The sequence below is a fragment of the Lactuca serriola genome, chromosome 9, assembly GCF_051521515.1.
Source record: "Lactuca serriola cultivar US96UC23 chromosome 9, Lser_US96UC23_V15, whole genome shotgun sequence".
NCBI classification, from domain to species: Eukaryota; Viridiplantae; Streptophyta; class Magnoliopsida; order Asterales; family Asteraceae; genus Lactuca; species Lactuca serriola.
The window spans coordinates 183,688,068-183,706,338 of record NC_136416.1 but is presented as its reverse complement, the minus strand read 5'-3'; the positions used below and the strand labels follow the sequence as shown (position 1 = coordinate 183,706,338).

General features: G+C 36.0%; 1 long non-coding RNA gene and 1 pseudogene across 3 annotated transcripts; both read right to left on the bottom strand.

The window, feature by feature from the left end:
- Positions 1-6,906: 6,906 nt before the first annotated feature.
- On the bottom strand, positions 6,907-7,689 carry LOC145075124 (uncharacterized). Its single transcript, XR_013692348.1, has 2 exons — positions 7,542-7,689; positions 6,907-7,137 (listed from the first exon to the last, which is right to left on the bottom strand). It is a non-coding gene; the product is annotated as an uncharacterized LOC145075124 (long non-coding RNA).
- Positions 7,690-10,130: 2,441 nt separating this feature from the next.
- LOC145075250 (putative E3 ubiquitin-protein ligase XERICO pseudogene) lies at positions 10,131-11,516 on the bottom strand (annotated as a pseudogene). 2 transcript variants are annotated; one of them, XR_013692391.1, is made up of 2 exons: positions 11,345-11,516; positions 10,131-10,841 (listed from the first exon to the last, which is right to left on the bottom strand). The product of XR_013692391.1 is annotated as a putative E3 ubiquitin-protein ligase XERICO pseudogene, transcript variant X1 (transcript). The 2 variants fall into 2 exon arrangements; XR_013692392.1 differs by lacking the exon at positions 11,345-11,516 and adding an exon at positions 11,000-11,202.
- Between the last annotated feature and the right edge of the window lie 6,755 nt (positions 11,517-18,271).

Here is an 18,271-nt window from a genome sequence, read left to right as displayed (position 1 = left end):
TATCAAGTGAGTTCATACCCCTATAATCCACACTTTTAAATGTTTTATAAATGTTTTTATATGCTTTTAAGGGGGGGGGGGAATACAAGTAAAATACACGATAATTATCGTATGTTATATAAAGTTTCATTATACACTTTTTATCAACGGAATCACATGTGATTTATAACTATTATAAGGAAACTTTCGTATGCAAAATGTATCACGATAACATCATATCTATTGAAATGAAAAGTGTTGTTATTTACGTATAAATCAAACACACTGCTTATACTGTATGTATATGTGTCCATCTTAGGCACTACAAAAATTATATGTTTCATAACAAGTGAGCATTTCACTAGGGATCACTATACAAACGTTTTTACATGTTGAAACACTTTTAGAAACTGTCTTACAAACTGTAGGTTTCCTTTTTGAGTATGTTATATTTGTGCTTCAAACAAAGGTCTTCTCACACTTAAACTGTCTTGTCAAACGGTCTTTCTAACCGATTTATAAACTGACATCAAGTCATAAATTCTTATTTACTAAACTTTTCAAAAGTTTTACAAAACTTCTTTTATGCTTTTATATTATAAATTGCATGCCTCTATATGTATAGTTATATAAGAAATGTTTAAAATACTTAGGAAGGCTATCCACCCTGTTTCCTTTTCCTCGATTTGGATGTGGTCTGATGGGATATCGGGTACTCTTCTGAAGGTCGTTTAAATATTAGTTATATATCATGTGTACATATATAGTCATAAATGTTCCATCAGTTAATTCAGTTTCGATACTCTTGGGTAGCAAGGGTGTATAAACCTACTTGGACACTCATCAATTACATTCTAGTAAACTATTATAGGAATAGTTTAGGGGATACAAAACATTATTACGATTTCAAGGAATCACACAAGAGTCAGTTCATTCATGAGTCTATACCAATGTTTTTATTTACAAGTATACATTTTCATAACAAGGATAATCTTTTCATACAAAAAGGCAATTCGTTATATTACATCGTGAACTTGTTGTTAGCAAACATGTGAGACAATGGCTTTGTTAGTACCAAAACGAAAGTCGCCACCTATAACCAGAGTTTCTTGGAGGGAGAGCGTGACAAGTGTGTATAGATCTATACAGGGCTGACGACTCCGCACCCTGACTGTTAGCTACAGTTCCCGGGTTGACAAATGTCAACATAGGTACTGCGTCTAGTATGGTTATGAGGAACTCACAACACGCGGAAACAACAACTCTTGTACGTAGTAATATACATTTAAATCAATCATGCTCAGGGGGTAATAACTACACCATGGGATATTATTGGCATGTTCACAATTCGGGATAAACACCCTTTTAACCAGTTTTACTTAAACAAAAGACTCACAGGGATTATTAAAAATATATTGGTTTACAGAGTCATCAAGTGCCTTGGCAATTTTATACATACATAAATCTATTATTTAGGCATGAAAAACATCATTGTGTTATAGTTTTGGAACTTTTAAACTACCACGCACTTATGGATAAATGTTGGACTTTTAGAAACAAATATTCAAAAACGGTCAGGTCTTGGTAGAAGACTACTTTCAAAACATTCAGGTCTTGGTAGAAGACTACTTTTTATACTAGTAGGAAATATGGGATTTTCTAGGGTTTTCATACTTATACTAAATGTTTCATCAAACATTCACCAGTCTTTCATAACAACTTTTCAAAGCAATAACATTAAAATACTTATGAATTCACCAGCTTTATTGCTGATACCCGCTTTCAAAATAACTTGTATTCTCAGGTTACAAATAGACAGGTGCCGATGTAAGGTTTAGAGAAGACGGAGCAGTCAAGACTCGTCTTTTATTTTGATTAGTTATCATGTTGTCTTGTACTATGAAAGAACACACTTGTAATCAAAATTATACTATTAATGCAATGGATGATGTTGTTGCTTGTTTACTACTTTACATTTGTTGTGATACATTACATGACGTCCTCCGCCCCAGAACGTTTCCGCCATTCTCGGTTTTGGGGTGTGACAGACTTCTCAACCCCCGTTCCAACACGTGAATCATCACGAGAATAAGGACTCCACTACCATACTCAATGCCCATCATAGACAGAAGAGCCACCGCTCTGATATACTCGACTGGATTACCCGCTGATACTGCTACCACACGCCCTACTATACTCAATTAGGGTGTAATGTGGTCTTTGACCATCTCAGTCCCTACTGACTACCTGCTCATGGTAGGTCATTTCCTCGCGGTAGACATGTTGCCCGATACTCTGGTGGAAAAATCGTCATCAATGTCAACCCGTAGGGTTTACTCCTAAACCTAAAACTGAAATCTCACGCCTCTCCTACTTCTCATAGGAAACATAAATAGCACCCAACAAGTCACAGAAGGTGACATCTCCTCTATCGGATGATTGGTTACTCAGACCGCAATCCCCCATAAAAGCCTTCTATACTAATCCTGAGTCTCGCGACTACATCTGACATCTTACCAAGGTACTCTGAAATGCTCTCGACCTCCCTCTCATGGGATGCCTTTTCGAACTCAATCATGACCCTTAGTCCTAAAACCCCATCACGTCCAAACTCCACCAATCAATCCTGATCGGAAAACCGGATAATCACAAGCATCATTTGCTAAGAACTATGGTACTCAGCCCCTGACATCTCTTCTCAATCTGCTACAATGCATGGCACTCGAACTATACCATCACCCCTCAATCTGCTAAGATGCATGGTACTCGAACCATGACATCACTTCCCAATCTTCTCCGATGTATGGTACTCGGACCATAACATCACTCCTCAATCTGCTCCGATGCATGGTACTCGAACCATGGCATCACTTCCCAATCTACTAAGATGCATGGTACTCGAACCATGGCATCACTCCCCAATCTGCTAAGATGCATGGTACTCGAACCATAGCATCACTTCCCAATCTGCTAGTTAGAACCTTCAGAATACTCCCTGTATTGAGTATGGGTCCTCTGCTTTCGGTAGTACGGGCCCATACTACCTGCCGCATCTACCCATACTTTCCACACGGACCATCCCAGAGCTCCTAAGTAGCAGATCAACCCCCTCGTTCACCAATCCCGTCACGCGTGCTCGCTCCTCAACGAAATGCTCTACTCTGCCAGCGTACTCATCTGACTAAGGCTACTCCCTAGGCTCTTCCTTGGTTCTCACACTTCTCCGCCATCAGCTGCTGAAGAACTCCTAATGATGCCAGCCATCTACCTCCTGAATATCGTCATACTCACCTAGTAGCTGACTCCCATCGTCGAGAGTTCCACAAAGCACGAACCAAACAGCATTCGGGCATCAAAGCATCTCCTTCAGCACGTAAAACCTCCCTAGGTTATTATCCACTCGCTTTCCTCATACTCGAAGGATATCACCGAACTCTAACATCTTCGCCCCACATGGCCTCTGGCTACCCTCTCGTCAGACTCCTCATATGCTCATATAGATACCTCTTCTAGATTACTTCTCTACTCGAATCCCCTAAAGGATTCCAACTGAATACTCTCACTCATACTCAAAAGCACATCACATATAACAACAACTCCTAGGCTAAGGCATCACAAATCAGGCAATTCTAGTCCTAAGATATGAAATACCTAGCCTGTCTCTAGCATGCATAATATCTCATAAAATGTATCATAAATATCTCATAACACAAAATTAAGGGTGTTTTGGGAAATCACTGTTCGGGCTCTGGCTGATTGTACACACTGCTCTTTCTCGCTTTCTCTTTGAACTCTTATTCACTTTTAGAAAATCATTTCTTTGAAAACTTTTCTTACTTCCTCAGTTTGAGTCCAGATTTACCTGAAGGTGCATCCGAATCCCTCAAACCAAGGTTCTGATACCAACTTTTCTTACTTCCTCATTGGACCCTCCGGTCCGGTCTGCTTGAGCCTTCCGGCCTCATGAATCGTTGGACCCTCCGGTCCGGTCTATAAACTTCGCACAACATAAATCACAAAGACATAATGCATAGCATGTCACATACAACAGGATAACATAATACTCAATACAAGCACATAAGACCTTCCGGTCACACATAACTACCACTCAAGGTAAAGTATAGTGAGAAGACTCACCTGGAAGCAAAAAGCAATTATCCTTACACTTGATTCTCGAACTCGTCACCGCCTAACACATAAGGCAAATATCTCTAAGTAGACCGACAATTTCTCTTTTCCTCTCTAATCGGGTAGTGGGTAAAAGACCATTTTACCCCTCTATGAACTCTATTACTTATGTTGACCAAAACCCCAAAGTCAACAGAAGTCAATTCAAGTCAAAGGTCAACTCTGACTAGACTCGTCGAGTGCATAAGAGTGACTCGGCGAGTCCATACGTGTCCTCTGAATCCTCAAAAGCCTCACTCGACTCGTCGAGTTAACCTTTCACTCGACGGGTTACCACTGGTCACGAATCGCGGGGCAACCCGACTCGACTCGGCGAGTTCCCCCTATGGCAACACTGAAAAGACCTTCTGAGGTCAGATCTGTTTCTCTAACTTATAGATCTGACCTTCTTATACCCAATAATCACGTAAAGGTTCAATCTTTAAGCTCATGCAACACTCTTATGCCCTTAAATGAAGAAATAGCTCCTAAAATGGCAACCTAGATCCATAACCTTAAAGGGACTGCATAAAGCTGGAAGATTGGGACTCTCTGGACCTCTTAAGGTCCAGATCTAAAGCTTATACCACATTGGGATCTCGTATGTATCATATACTATCCAAGAAAGGGTAAAGAAAACCCTAGATTCAAGGATTTTTACACCACAACAGAAGGAAGGGGCGAAATACTACCTCAAAATAGAGATCCTTGCTTAGATGTCTCAGAATAACAACCTCCATGGGTCCTTCAAGCTGAATCCCTTCACTTCATTTGAAAAACCACACCAAAATTACTTGATTTCATCACAAGAACTCTTCCTTGGCTCCAATGGCGATTTAGGGTTTCTTACAGGAGATATGAGGCGCACCCAAGGTCATAAGTTCCTTTAAATTGGCTCCAACCCCAGAACTTAGGGTTTTCTCTGCCCAGTACCTACTCGGCGAGTCCATCCTAGGACTCGTCGAGTCCGCTCATTAAATCCACGCGGCAAATCTCGACTCGACTCAGCGAGTTGGTCCCTCAACTCGTCGAGTCCCTCCTCAAATCTCGAGATTAACATACCCAATAATGTCCCTGTAAATCCGGATGTTACAAATATTTAGTTTTTTTTTTATCGAAACAACTGTTAGATGCATGTAAGAAATATATTTAAATGTCGTATGTAAGATGAATCAAGTTTAATTAAATTACATATATGTTTTTTTCTTTATTATTCTATTTTTTGTTTATCAAAAACCATAATTCGTTGATTTAAATATATTACACATATATTTCCATTAATTCTATAATACATAAGAATAAGAATTGACTAGCAAAACAATTAAAATCTATAACTTAACAAAGATATATCAATAGTTCGATACATTTTGAATGAGCATTATGATTTATAACTTACAGAATATACGACAATTCATTTCGAATTAGCATCTTACAAAAGACACCAACCCGTGTAGTCAGGAATCCAAGGAATCCACCTAACTAGATTGCACCAAAATTATACAAGCCAAGAAAAAGCCACTCGCTAATTCCCCACTCAACGACCATGAGCTTTACAACAACCCAACATAAACGATACATTACACAACAACCAAAGTAGTGAGTGAAGAGAGAAGGTCAAAGCCACCAAACAATGTTGATCTTCTAATTATGCCCCTACATTTGTGATTCAATTCCTCTAAAGCCACCAAACCAATTGCATATAGAGTATAAGAGTACCCAACACTAACACAAGAAAAATAAAACACACGCCAAATAACCCCCAAATTATATATCCCAAAAGAAAGAACCCTTTTTTGAAAAATTACTTTGACTCACAACCACCCAAACAAAGAAAATGTTCTACCCGTTTAAAAAAATACACACACCAAACACACGCATTTGACCCAGGTTGTGAGAAAGTATAACACCAAAACAACCCTTTTTTGTAGAACCCGATAATAAATATCTATCAGCAAGACAACAATGTTTAAAATTTTCCTGCCGCCTTTACTTCTATTGGTGATCAGGAAATTCAAGGATCACCTTGAGAACTTTGACTCACTAATTGATATGATGCAATGAATGTAGCAGATTTTCTCTTCAATTTTTCAAAATTGCCACTCTAATTCTCCCCCAAGCTCTAAGTTATATGAAAGAAGAGATCATGAGAGAGATGAGTGTTTAAGCCTAATGTTTGTTAATATGACAAATTTGATCCTTCAAGTTTCTATTTTCTTCGTTAACCCCAAGTTGACATCAAATGTAGTTATTATTATTATTAGGGGTTTGATATGTTTCTTATTGAGTCTAATAGAGGTTAAGTATGACTCGTTCAAATTTAGACTATTTAATACTACAATTAAAAGCATCTGATTTAGTCTTATAGCCTCTAATAGACCTTTTTCTGAGTCTATAAGAGGTTAAACTTAACACAATCAAGTTTTAAGTGGATTGGATCTCACTCAATAAATAACCATCAAACAAACCTTTAATCTTATTGGTGCTAGAAGAGTTAAATAAATGTTACACATGAGTTTGTTTTTTGTTAGTCGTCACAACTCTTAAATTTCTAAACTTTGAATCAATATTTATATTTTATCAATTAAAACTATTATGCTTTTATTGATTATTAGTAAATTTATTATTTTATTATTTAACTAATTTATTGAATAATTTTTAAAATTACACATAAAAACTAAGTGTTAAAGTATAAATGTTTGTTATGTTTTTTTTTCTTGAAAATCAGACCATTTAGTGATAGTAACTTGAAACGACCCAAAATACGACCCAAAAATTTTAATTTTTATTATAACAAAACCATGAAACCAAGTATCACATAACAAAACCATACGTTGCGTATTTCAAAAACCATGATAACATACTGTGAGAAAAACTGTATCACAACTATATCCAAACATATCAAGAAACTGAATCAACTCCCAGGACAAAAACTGAAGCTGTGGTGTGTGCGATGCCATCACCCCGAGCTCTTCCCTTTGCTTGCGGAAGTACCTGAAACCAAGACTGAAACTGTAAGCACGAAGCTTAGTGAGCTCCCCCAAACTACCACATACCATACAATACATAAAAAGCACATATTGGGCCTTGCCCACTGACTGGGACCCCCGTCCCCTACATCGGACCGAAGTCCGAAACTGACTGGGACCCCCGTCTCCTACATCGGACCGAAGTCCGAAACTGACTGGGACCCCCGTCCCCTACATCGGACCGAAGTCCGGACTAACTGAACACGACATAGCATAACATATCATCTGACATAAACACACAAATCCTGTTTGAGCCACGAAGGCGTCAAACATACTAACTATTGCATTGGACCGAAGTCCAGAAACTGCTGCTAACTGAACGGGCCGACATTGTGGCCTTAGACTCGTTCCTACTGGAAGGAAACTCACCTCGTGAACTGGCTGCTGAGTTTATGGCTCTGGAAGCTAATTGCTGCTGCTCCGGTATCTCCCCGGCTACAATTCCATAAACACACTCAATCAAATGCTAATCACTGCATTGGGTAAAATGACTCTTTTACCCCTGGTCAAAGTCAACTCTCCCGGTCAAAGTCAACCTACAGTTGACCTAACTCGCCGAGTTGGGCCGCCAACTCGCCGAGTCTCTAGTCTCACTTCTCAACCCTACTCGTCGAGTATGGCATCGACTCGACGAGTACCCTCTCGATTCAAGAACTCAGACAATCTTCTTAGATCGAAGAACAAATAATCGGTTGGGATGGACCTATATATTTTCCTATAAATCTGGATCCAATCAGATCCAATTTGTGTAAAACCATTTCTTTTGGCGACGTCATAAATCTGGTCTAGATCGGATTCTAGAAATATTCAATTCTAGGTGTGATTCCTTTAACTCTCACCATTTTACATGATTAGGATCAAATTCATCTATTGCAAATGTTTTTTTTGCATGACTTGATTTGTATTAGATCAAAATCTCATACTTCACACTAACTCATGTAGATTCCAATTACACTAAAAAGTCTAAAAAGATATGATGATCCTAAACTCATAACTAATTAGACATACAAAAAAAAAATTGTTTCGGTCTCATATTAAATAATTTAATTTATCATTAAAAAAAAAAACAATCCTTACAGAAACAGACACATTATAGTCTATTTTCCTCCGTTTCTTCAGTTTTCTGGGATTGACAATTTGGTTTCAGTTTATGTCTCTTTTTTTTCATTGTAAACTTCAATGACTTTTTGAACATTTCTATATATGCAATGTAGTTGAACTCTCATGTTGATCCGAATGAATCATCCTTTCTGCGGAGGCAAATCTTTGCCAGGTAAAAGGATAGATTAGTTACTGAGTATGTTCGGCAAAACTAGCTAGAATCTCTTAAACGCTCCGTGCGGAACACGCCCACTATCTACCAAAGGGCTTCTAGCCCAATAGTAGTAGATGGTGTCCTCTCTCATTGAGGTTGAGAGTTCAACTCAATGACTCATGTCATGAACATAAGTGAAATTAAAAAGTAGTTTAGAAATAGATTAAATTTACCGTTAAAAAAAGTTACTAGTTACTAATGTCAACTAGTTATAGAAACCAACATCATGATAAGTTACATTAACATTTACAAACTAGATACATAATTTTGACAATAAATTAGAAAAAGAAATAGCAAAATATCCTTGAACATTTTATATAACTTACAACTACAAATTAGAAACATAACGTATAAACTAAGACAAAGATCACGAATTCTTAAAACTTAGATTACATATCTTTGCGTATTAATTAAGTGGTCAGAAGCTTGAAGGAAACAAATGTAAAGATGACAACAACGAAAATGGTTTCGAATAAAAAATCGGTCTTAGAGCCATTGTATTTGTAGTGTTTGTGTATTTTTTGTTGAAAATAATGACTATGTGTTTTTAGGGGTGTTTGGCTAAGTTTATCTAAACTTTTTTTTAGCTTACCAGACTTCCACACCTGTATAAACTAAAAATGATGTTTTGACAGAAATAACTTATTAAGATGTCCTACATGTAATAAGTCAAAATTGATAAGTTACATCCGTATCAGCTTATAAAATATAATTTAAAATATGCTTATGATTTTTCATAAACTCTTTTATACATTTTTATAATGTGAATTATAAACAAGAGAGATTAGGTGTGACTTATTAGTCAACAATAAAGCAAAAGTAACGTGCAATTTAGTCCAACTACAAGAGGGTTTTGGTGCAACCACTAACTACAAGTCAATTGTTTTGTCTTTACATTTCAAAATTAAATATTTTGAGAATTTTGGTATCAATGATCTATCGACCATATATTTCTTAAAATTTAACAGAACCATTAGTTTGTGAGCTCACAGGAAAAACTTTGTTAATTTTGAAGTTATGTATATGTTAGATTAAGTTCTTATTTGTGAAGGACAATACTGTAATTTTAACTGACTTGTATTTGTAAAAACTAAAAAGGCAAAGGCAATATGGTAATTTTAACAACTTGTTCGGTCCAATCATATCCCGTCCAACTCATCTCCTACCAAACACCAAGATATTTTTGTCAGACATTTTGTCTCATGTTGAACTCAACTTCTTTTGCTCGTTATTATGTCTTTAAATATTGGCTGTGTTTTTTAATATTGGCGGAGTTTGGCGCGTCACAGCTAGCTGACAAGCTAGCTTATTTTTCGAGCTTTTTTATGTTGTGTTTGGTAAATCAAAAAGTAACTTATAAGCTAGCTTTTTAAAAAGCTATTTAGACTAGCTTTTTAGGAGCTTTTTTAAAAATTTTCAAATACACCCTTAATTAATTATAGAAACACATAGTCTCACATGTCCTTTTATTTCATTTTATATATTTCAGCTAGTTTTACCAAACGTTATTTTTTATCAGCTAGCTTTTCAGCTATAAGCTAGCTTTTCAGCTACTACACCAAACATAGCCGTTATCTCAAATGTTAAGTAATCGAGTTACGAATCAGTAAATACAATCGGATTATAATAAACTAACCACAAAATGCATCAAGAAAGATGACTTCTTTTCTAATCCAAACCCAAAACAAAACCCAAAAAAAAAAAAAAAAAAACTAAAGAGTTTCTCAGGTGCACACAACACCGGAAACCTTACACAGTTTATATATATCTATCATGTATATATACAAAAACAGGCAAATTCCCAAGTCATCATCACCAACTGTACTTTTGCACTAAAAATCACCCAAAAAAAAAAGAAAAAAGAGAAAAAGACAACTTACATCGGGCAAGTGTTTTCTTCTTCTTTTGGAATCATCATGTGGTTTCGGCAAAGTGGGCAAGTGATGTTCCAGTATTTTAACCATTTTTCAACACAAGATTTATGGAAAACATGGCCACATGAAAGGCGATTGATTTCTGAATCTGGGTTGAACTCCACCAAGCAAACGGAGCATTCTTCTTTACTCCGGCAACTTATGGTGAGAGAGTCGTAAAGGAGCGACGGCGTCCGGCTTCTGAACTCCTCCATGTAAGTTTCCGATGGGGTTCCTCTACTACGTTCGACTGATTCTGTTATCGATTGATTGGAGTAGTCTTCCCATGAGGTGACATGGATTCCGATGACGTGAAGGATTGATCGGACTATTTCCTTCATGATTGATATTGACATGACGGTGTTCATCAGAATCACGCAGAGGACACCGGCGTCGGATGGGGTTGGGTACGGCGACAGACCCATTTTGTCGGTTTTAAACCTGGAAACATTAAAATCGAAATCAGAAACTTGTTTGAAAACGATGTCAAAAATTGAAACCCTAATACTTGTTGAAGAGTTGAACACAATCTGTTGATTTCGATAATTGCATCAATTCAAGAAAAATGTTGAACACCAAAGAGGGGAAGAAAGATTGACCTGACTACTTAATTGGGTTTTTGATTATTGATTTAAATGGTAAGATCCGAAACACAAATCATGATTTTTAGCTCAAAACATGTTCAATTTGGTGAAGAAAAAACACTCCTCAAAATTGATATTTAAATGCAAATTTCTTGAAATCGAAACAAAACCCACAAGAGATTCAACTTCAACACTTCAAAAAAAAAAAAAAAAAAAAAAAAAAAACAAAACGAGGACACCAGCATAATAGAAGAAATCCAGATGCCAGATCTATAAAAATCGAATTCTTTTATACTCACTTGAAATAGAAGAAAATCTCGCAAAAAAATAAAAAATAAAATATAGAGATAGAAAACATACCCAAAGCCAGGGTGAGGTTCAATACGACAGGGGTGTTTCAATTATTGAATTTATATTGAAAATTGAATGGGTTCTAATAATTTTCACCAAGAAACAATTCTGGGAGGCTAAGGAATGAGAGAGGAGGTAGGGTATTGCCGATAATGGAATATGATGATTGTTTCCTCAATAACACCGCCTACTTCAAGCTATATATCATTATTATAATAAAAGAAATATTTATTGAGACATTACATATTTTATGCACATGCTATATATTATTTTTTAGTATCTTTTATTTGTTTTTATTTCTATATTCTTTTTTCATGTATTCTTTATAAAATGTCTTATTTTCTTCATTTTAAAAAAAAAATTATTTTATATAAACTCTAAATTTAATAAGTTTAATATTGAATAACAATTTATTCTTAATATTCTTCCAATAATGATTTAAAGATATTCGGAGTAATATTTAAAATCAAACAATTTAATATATAAATCCCTATATACAAAAAGTTATTTTCATATTTATAACTATATATAATATTTCTTTTATTATTGAACTTTTTTACGGGTGTCTTCGACAAAACTAGCTGGTAGCGGATAATTTGTAGCGGATAGCTTGTAGCGTTTTGTTAAACATTACATGAAGTAACATTTGGCTTTGGAGCGTTTTCTTTAAACTAAACGCTAGAAGCTTATAGTGTCGAACGAAATTTCTGTTCAAAACGAAACATTTTGTCAAATAAGAACCAAAAAATATTAGGAGCCTCAAGAACCATTTTTGTAATTTATTCATTAAGAATATTTTGAAAAAAATCAAACATTATTATTAAATAAAACAAACTCTCCATTTACTCCTTTACAACCGGCTGCCACCTAAACACCGGAACATCGTTGGACTGCCATCGAATCGGCAACAGATTAACACCAAATTTAGTGGCATTTCTAGTTGTATTCACACCTTAATATAACAAAAAATTTAGCCCTCATTTATTTGATAATATTTGTAACACATATCATGTCATTTTTGCAGCCAAATATATAAAATTTAATAAAAAAAATAGAATTATACATTGACAAATTATTATTTTTTGTCTTATATATTGTAGATTTCTTTAAAAAAAAAATACCATTTATAAGACATATTTATAGTTTAAAAATATCATATTCACTGTTTAATAAACATATTAATTTATTAATTCATAGTCTGATATTTTCATGCATACAATCATTCACAACTTAATACAGTTCGTTTTCAGTTTAATACATAAAATTCACAACTTAATACAATCTATTATACACTGATTCACATATTCAAAGAAATCAAACGCAAACTATATCACCACCAACTACCACACGTCGTGTAACATCCTGTGTTAAATGGATTCATAATACGGGAATGTGACCCGAATATCTGTTGCCAGGAGGCTTCGGACCTTGAGGAAGAAAGGTTTAGACCTATTTGGATGCGGGTAATGTTGGTTATGTGATGAAAGGGTTCAGTTTGTGCTTTAGAGCTAAATGGTATCAGTAATTGCGTTGGTTTGGGCATTTTATGAAATTTGGATTTGAGTTCGATTGGTTTTAGGAAAAAGTAAGTTGATAGGAGTGTAAGGCTTCTTGTTACCTTTCCGTAGATATAAATAACGCCGAAAACGGATAAGAGATGCAAAGTTATGATCATTTGAAGTTAGAACGGTTTTGGACCAAACCGGGTACGCAGTGCGTACTAGGAGGGAACACATGGCGTTCATGGGAAAAGTGAACACGAGCACTTTTGGGGAACGCAGGGCATTCGTAGGCCATATGAAAACCCAAGTTTAGGGTCTTGGACCCTATTTAAACACCTTAACTCGCCTCCAACCCTCATTTTCTTAAGCCTCCATCCTCTCTAACCCTAAGAACGAAACCCTAGCCTCTATTTTTAGAGAACAATAAAGATCGATAGATTTTATATTAATGACGTGATTTAAAGACAAGAACAATATTGATCAAAAGTGTGTTTAATGATTAGACTGAAATGGCTCTAAAAGAGTTCACAAAGACGAAACTTTTCTGTAAGAGCTTACAAATGACTTAAGGGTGTAACCCTAATAAGTTACATGCATGCGCTATATATAGACTACATTGCATAGCAGTTCCGAACATGGACAGACCCATTTCGGAATAAACAAAAGTATCAAATCATACATTTGACACAACACATAATAAACCTAACAATCTCCCCCTTTGTGTCAAATCGGAAGGAGAGTCTTCATTGGCGCCTTCTCTGCGTGTCAAAGAATTTTGGCATTATATTTAGAAGCGAGTTTCGGACACATAAGTACCAGTGTATCATATCCAAAAAGCATTTGAGGTCAGCAGCAGAGTTTTGTTTGCATGCTTCAGCCAAAGAAAGAATTGTCTTCAAGGCGGCTGATAAGTAAAGATGTTTGTCTTGCAGAAAGAACATGTTGTTCTGAACTACATCACCATCCTTTCTCTTATAGACTATGCTCCAATGCTCCTTTCGTATAACACCCACCTTCAACTTCTGAAGTCCTTTGGTTGTTCTTCCGGCTTCAGAATGTGCCTATTTTTTAGAACATATGTGATCTCAATATCCATCTTCGCAATTTCAAATATGTAGCATGATCATCCTTTTCAAATGTGCAATGACAGGCTCATACTTCTTTTTGTGTTTTGTAACGATGTAGAATAAGGAGATCCAGTCATATGGGTTCATAAATGGCAAGTCGCCAAAGTGAACTCATATACAATGTGATTAGCTCCTCTGAATCACTTGAACTGTATATTTAGAAAGTCTTCGGTCTGAACAGGAAATCCAACCTTCACGGACCTTATTTTCATCAAGATCCAAGTCTCGTACTATGGTTTGACATACTTCAAATAAAACGAAAAGAGATTCTGATTTACTGCACTTTCAGAGATCAAATACTTCTCAATCTTTTCAAAACAACGAAAGAGAAATGCCCTTGGAGTGATGGGAAAATTGTAACGCCCACAGATCCAGGCTAGTCAATTTAGAGACAATAAGCATCAAAAATGAGTTTTTGATGGAAGATTATTTAGAAGGATCAATCTTAACCAAGTTGTATTATATGTTACAAGGGTTTCGGACATATAAAGAACGTTGAAATCCGAGTTATAACGAAGAAGTTATGGTCCGTCGAAGTTTTACGGCAAAACCGGCACGGTACCGGGAGACGTAAATAGTGAATTTATGATAGAGGACTTTTTAGCCTTAGTAATCTACACGAAAGTCGTAGAATATGTTAAACCGAGAGCGTTTATAAAAATAACGCCCAAATCTGACTTTGTATGAGGAAGTTATGAATTTTCTAAGATTTAGCATAGCAGTGCACGACCCGAAACTCGAATTTTAGTTTGAGTGGTTTTTGGCCTACGTGACCTAAATGTGAGTTGAATATGTCATTAATAGGAACTCAACGATAAAAAGACAGAAGAAAACGGACGTCGGATGAAGAAGTTATGAATTTTTAACGGACTATTCCTGTCTCGGCCTGTTAAAAATATAACTTTAAAAGTAAAATCAAAATTAGCCAAAGGGGTCTAAAAAAAGTTGTAGAGTACAGTCCCGCTTATTCGTGGATATAAAGAACGTCAAAAACAGAGCTCGTATGCGAAAGTTACGGATTTTAGAAGATAATTAGTTTTGGGGTAATCTGCGAGTGACACGTGGCGCAATCTGGGCCACACCTTCTTCCCCACGGCTTGGCGACGCATGGCAACGGACATGCTGCGTTCATCTAGGGAACACGCCGCGTTCGGGAACGCGCTGCGTTCGCACCAAACTCAGCCTATAAATAGAGGCGTAAATCACTCCCAAAACTCACACCTTCACCCTTGTTTCTCTCTCAATACTCCAAACCTCTCCTCCCTAATCCCTAGAAACTTCCAAGTGCTAGAGGCGAGTCCCAGAGTTCCAGAAGGCTCCGAGAAGAAGAGTCTTTCGGCTCGGGAATGCTGCTCCAACGAAGTCCGATTTTGTGAAAACCCGTTGTGAGTGGGCTACGCCTACCCTATCGTTAGTATATCTTATGTTTTAATATAGTAATGTTATTTAGAACTTATAATAAGTATTTGGGATATTATTATGAGTTATATAAGTGTCATTATAATGTCTTTTTAACCACTCGCGGTATGGGGAATCTGGTTTAAAGGGTCGCATAGGGTTGTTAGATTTCAGAAGTGCTATATGCCAAAATGATCCTGCCCTCCGGTGTTTTATGTATGGCCCCTGTCTGTACATAGTTGTTGGAAAATATTGTTTAAACGGTTATATAATAATAATAATAATAATAATAATAATAATAATAATAATAATAATAATGCTAAGACTAATAATTAGTCGCAATGAATATTAGACTAAAATCTAGTGGAATTGATACTAGGTTTCGTCGAAGGAAAATAAATTAAGAAGCGAAGCGCTGCTCGAATATGGAGTAGTTACTTTAACAAGTGAGTGCATAGTTACTTTCATCTTCCACATAGATATGAAATATATTTTATTAAAATTACGTGTTATGTGTGTATATTGTCTACATATTTGATGTCTATGCTGGATGAAACGTTTTATACATGTTTTAAATGGTCTAAACTGTATAAGTATTTTATATCTACAAAATGTGTTGGGTAAAACATGGGTAAGTAGAGGTGAGATAAATGATAAGCGATGAAAGATGAGATAAATGATGAGCGGTGAAAGATGAGATGAATGATGAGCGATGATATATGAGTGATAAAATATGGTGCGAAGCGATGACCTAAGAGATGAACCAAAGCGATGAGCCAAAACGATGACCCAAGCGTTGGCCCCGTCATCTAGCAGAGTATGGATGACAACCACAGACTATTCTAGATAGTCTAGTGGAACACTAGCAGGCTCGTAACCTGTAGGTGTTGTGAATGATGTGTTCACCCGGTGTACTCTATAAACCCATTGATAAGTATTACGAGTGGACTCTCGAAAACGATACTATCAATAAACGGGATAAACCCTGGCGACTATGCAAACTTAGTGCTGATTCCTTAGGATACTCCTTAGGAATGAATGAACGAGGAATAACTGATTCTTAGGGTAGATCCTTAAGAGTAAAGAAGATAATGGGGATGGGTAATTAGGCTGATTGTTTGATGTTTAAACATAATAATTATATTATTTTGGGTTGAAAACCCTATGTACTCACCAGGTTTCCCAACCTTACCCACTCAGTTTATTTGTATCACAGGTGTCTATACGAAGTTACATTACACTGAGGGATTAAGGAGATATAAATCACTAGTGATAATGAATGTATGTTCTGTATTGACGATGACATCCCAATGTTTTAAAATGAATAAAAATACATTTCTTTGAAAATGCTTTGATAACGTATTTATCATGTTTTACTGGGCACAAATTCCGCAACATTTTTATTAAAAGAAGTAATCTGATTTTTATAAAGCATAAACAAAATCGGTCTTTCTGGCCGTAAAAATAGGGATGTCAAAAAATCGAATTGAATTTCCATATCATTGTCTAAGTCAAATGAGATTGAGGGCTCAACCAGTAGATACTAGGATCATCAATCGCTTCTTTCTGAATGTGCTCCATAGTCCAAGCTGGAAATAACGATTGTTGAGTTTCCAGCATAATTTTCGCATTCTTAACCACAACTTCTTCTGCCTCTGATTTCTTCCGAAGAGACTGTATATTATCTGGCTCTTTGTCATGTTTTATATGGCAATACTTTCTTCTTCAGTCATTTGCATATTTTTATCAGTGTTATCTTCCAAAATGTCTTTGCCTTTGTCTTTATCTTGACCTGAACCAGAAGCTACATTATCCTTCTGATTAGTTGCAGACTTTGTCTGTTTTTCCTTGTCTCCCCTTTGTTTAAGAGAATCCACGCTTCCCGGAACACCTTGAATCTGATTAAGCATAGCAAAAACCGTTTGAAGCTTGTCAGATAATTGTTGTCGTATCAAGACAATGAATAAGGAGTCATGAGTCTCCACAAGCCTCATCAAATATTTGTTGATCTCGAAAACACAAGCTTTGACTAGAGTTCATTCGACTTCAAGATCATCATTATGCTTAGTAGCATTCTTCAGTGTTACAGAAAGGACCTTGGCCTTCTGAGTTTTCTCGGCCAACTCATCCATTATCTTGTATTCAACTGTCAAGTCTTCTTGCAGCTTTTCAATCTTGGAGATAATGGAGGAAGTGAGTTCAACATTTTCAACTTTGATGTCGGAACGAGTGAGTGAGAGAGCCTCCTTATCGGCTTTCAAAGAGGATCCAAATCGTTCGATTACTTTATTCATAGAAGTTGTATTGTTATCAGAGGAGGTTCGGAAATCAGTCATGAAATCCTTCAGTTCTTGATGTAGTTTTTCGAATGTTGCGGTCGTTTCATAAATCTTCTTTTCCGAAGCATAGATGGCTTTGGTTGCTTCTTCAAGGACTTTTGCATTTACCGATGTGAGCATCTCCACAATAGCTTTATCAGATGTCAACATGTAGTCCCATTTAAATGAAGATGACTGATTAGAAGACCCCAAGATTGAGTCCAACTTCTCGTTTAGCTTTGCAAACTGCCATTTGGTCATTGGAGCATCATCGTCATCACTGTTGAGGTTGATGGTGAAAAGGCTAAAGACAAAATTAGTAAAGGTCTCCTGATCATCTCCGAACAAGATGTTTTATGCACATGCTATATATTATCTTTTTAGTATCTTTTATTTATTTTTTATTTCTAGATTCTTTATAAAATGTCTTATTTTCTTTAATTTTTTATATTCATTTTATATAAACCCTAAGTTTAATATCGAATATCAATTTATTCTCAGTATTCTTCGTATAATGATTTAAAAGATATTCAAAGTAATATTCAATATCAAACAATTTAATATATAAATCCCTATATACAAAGAGTCATT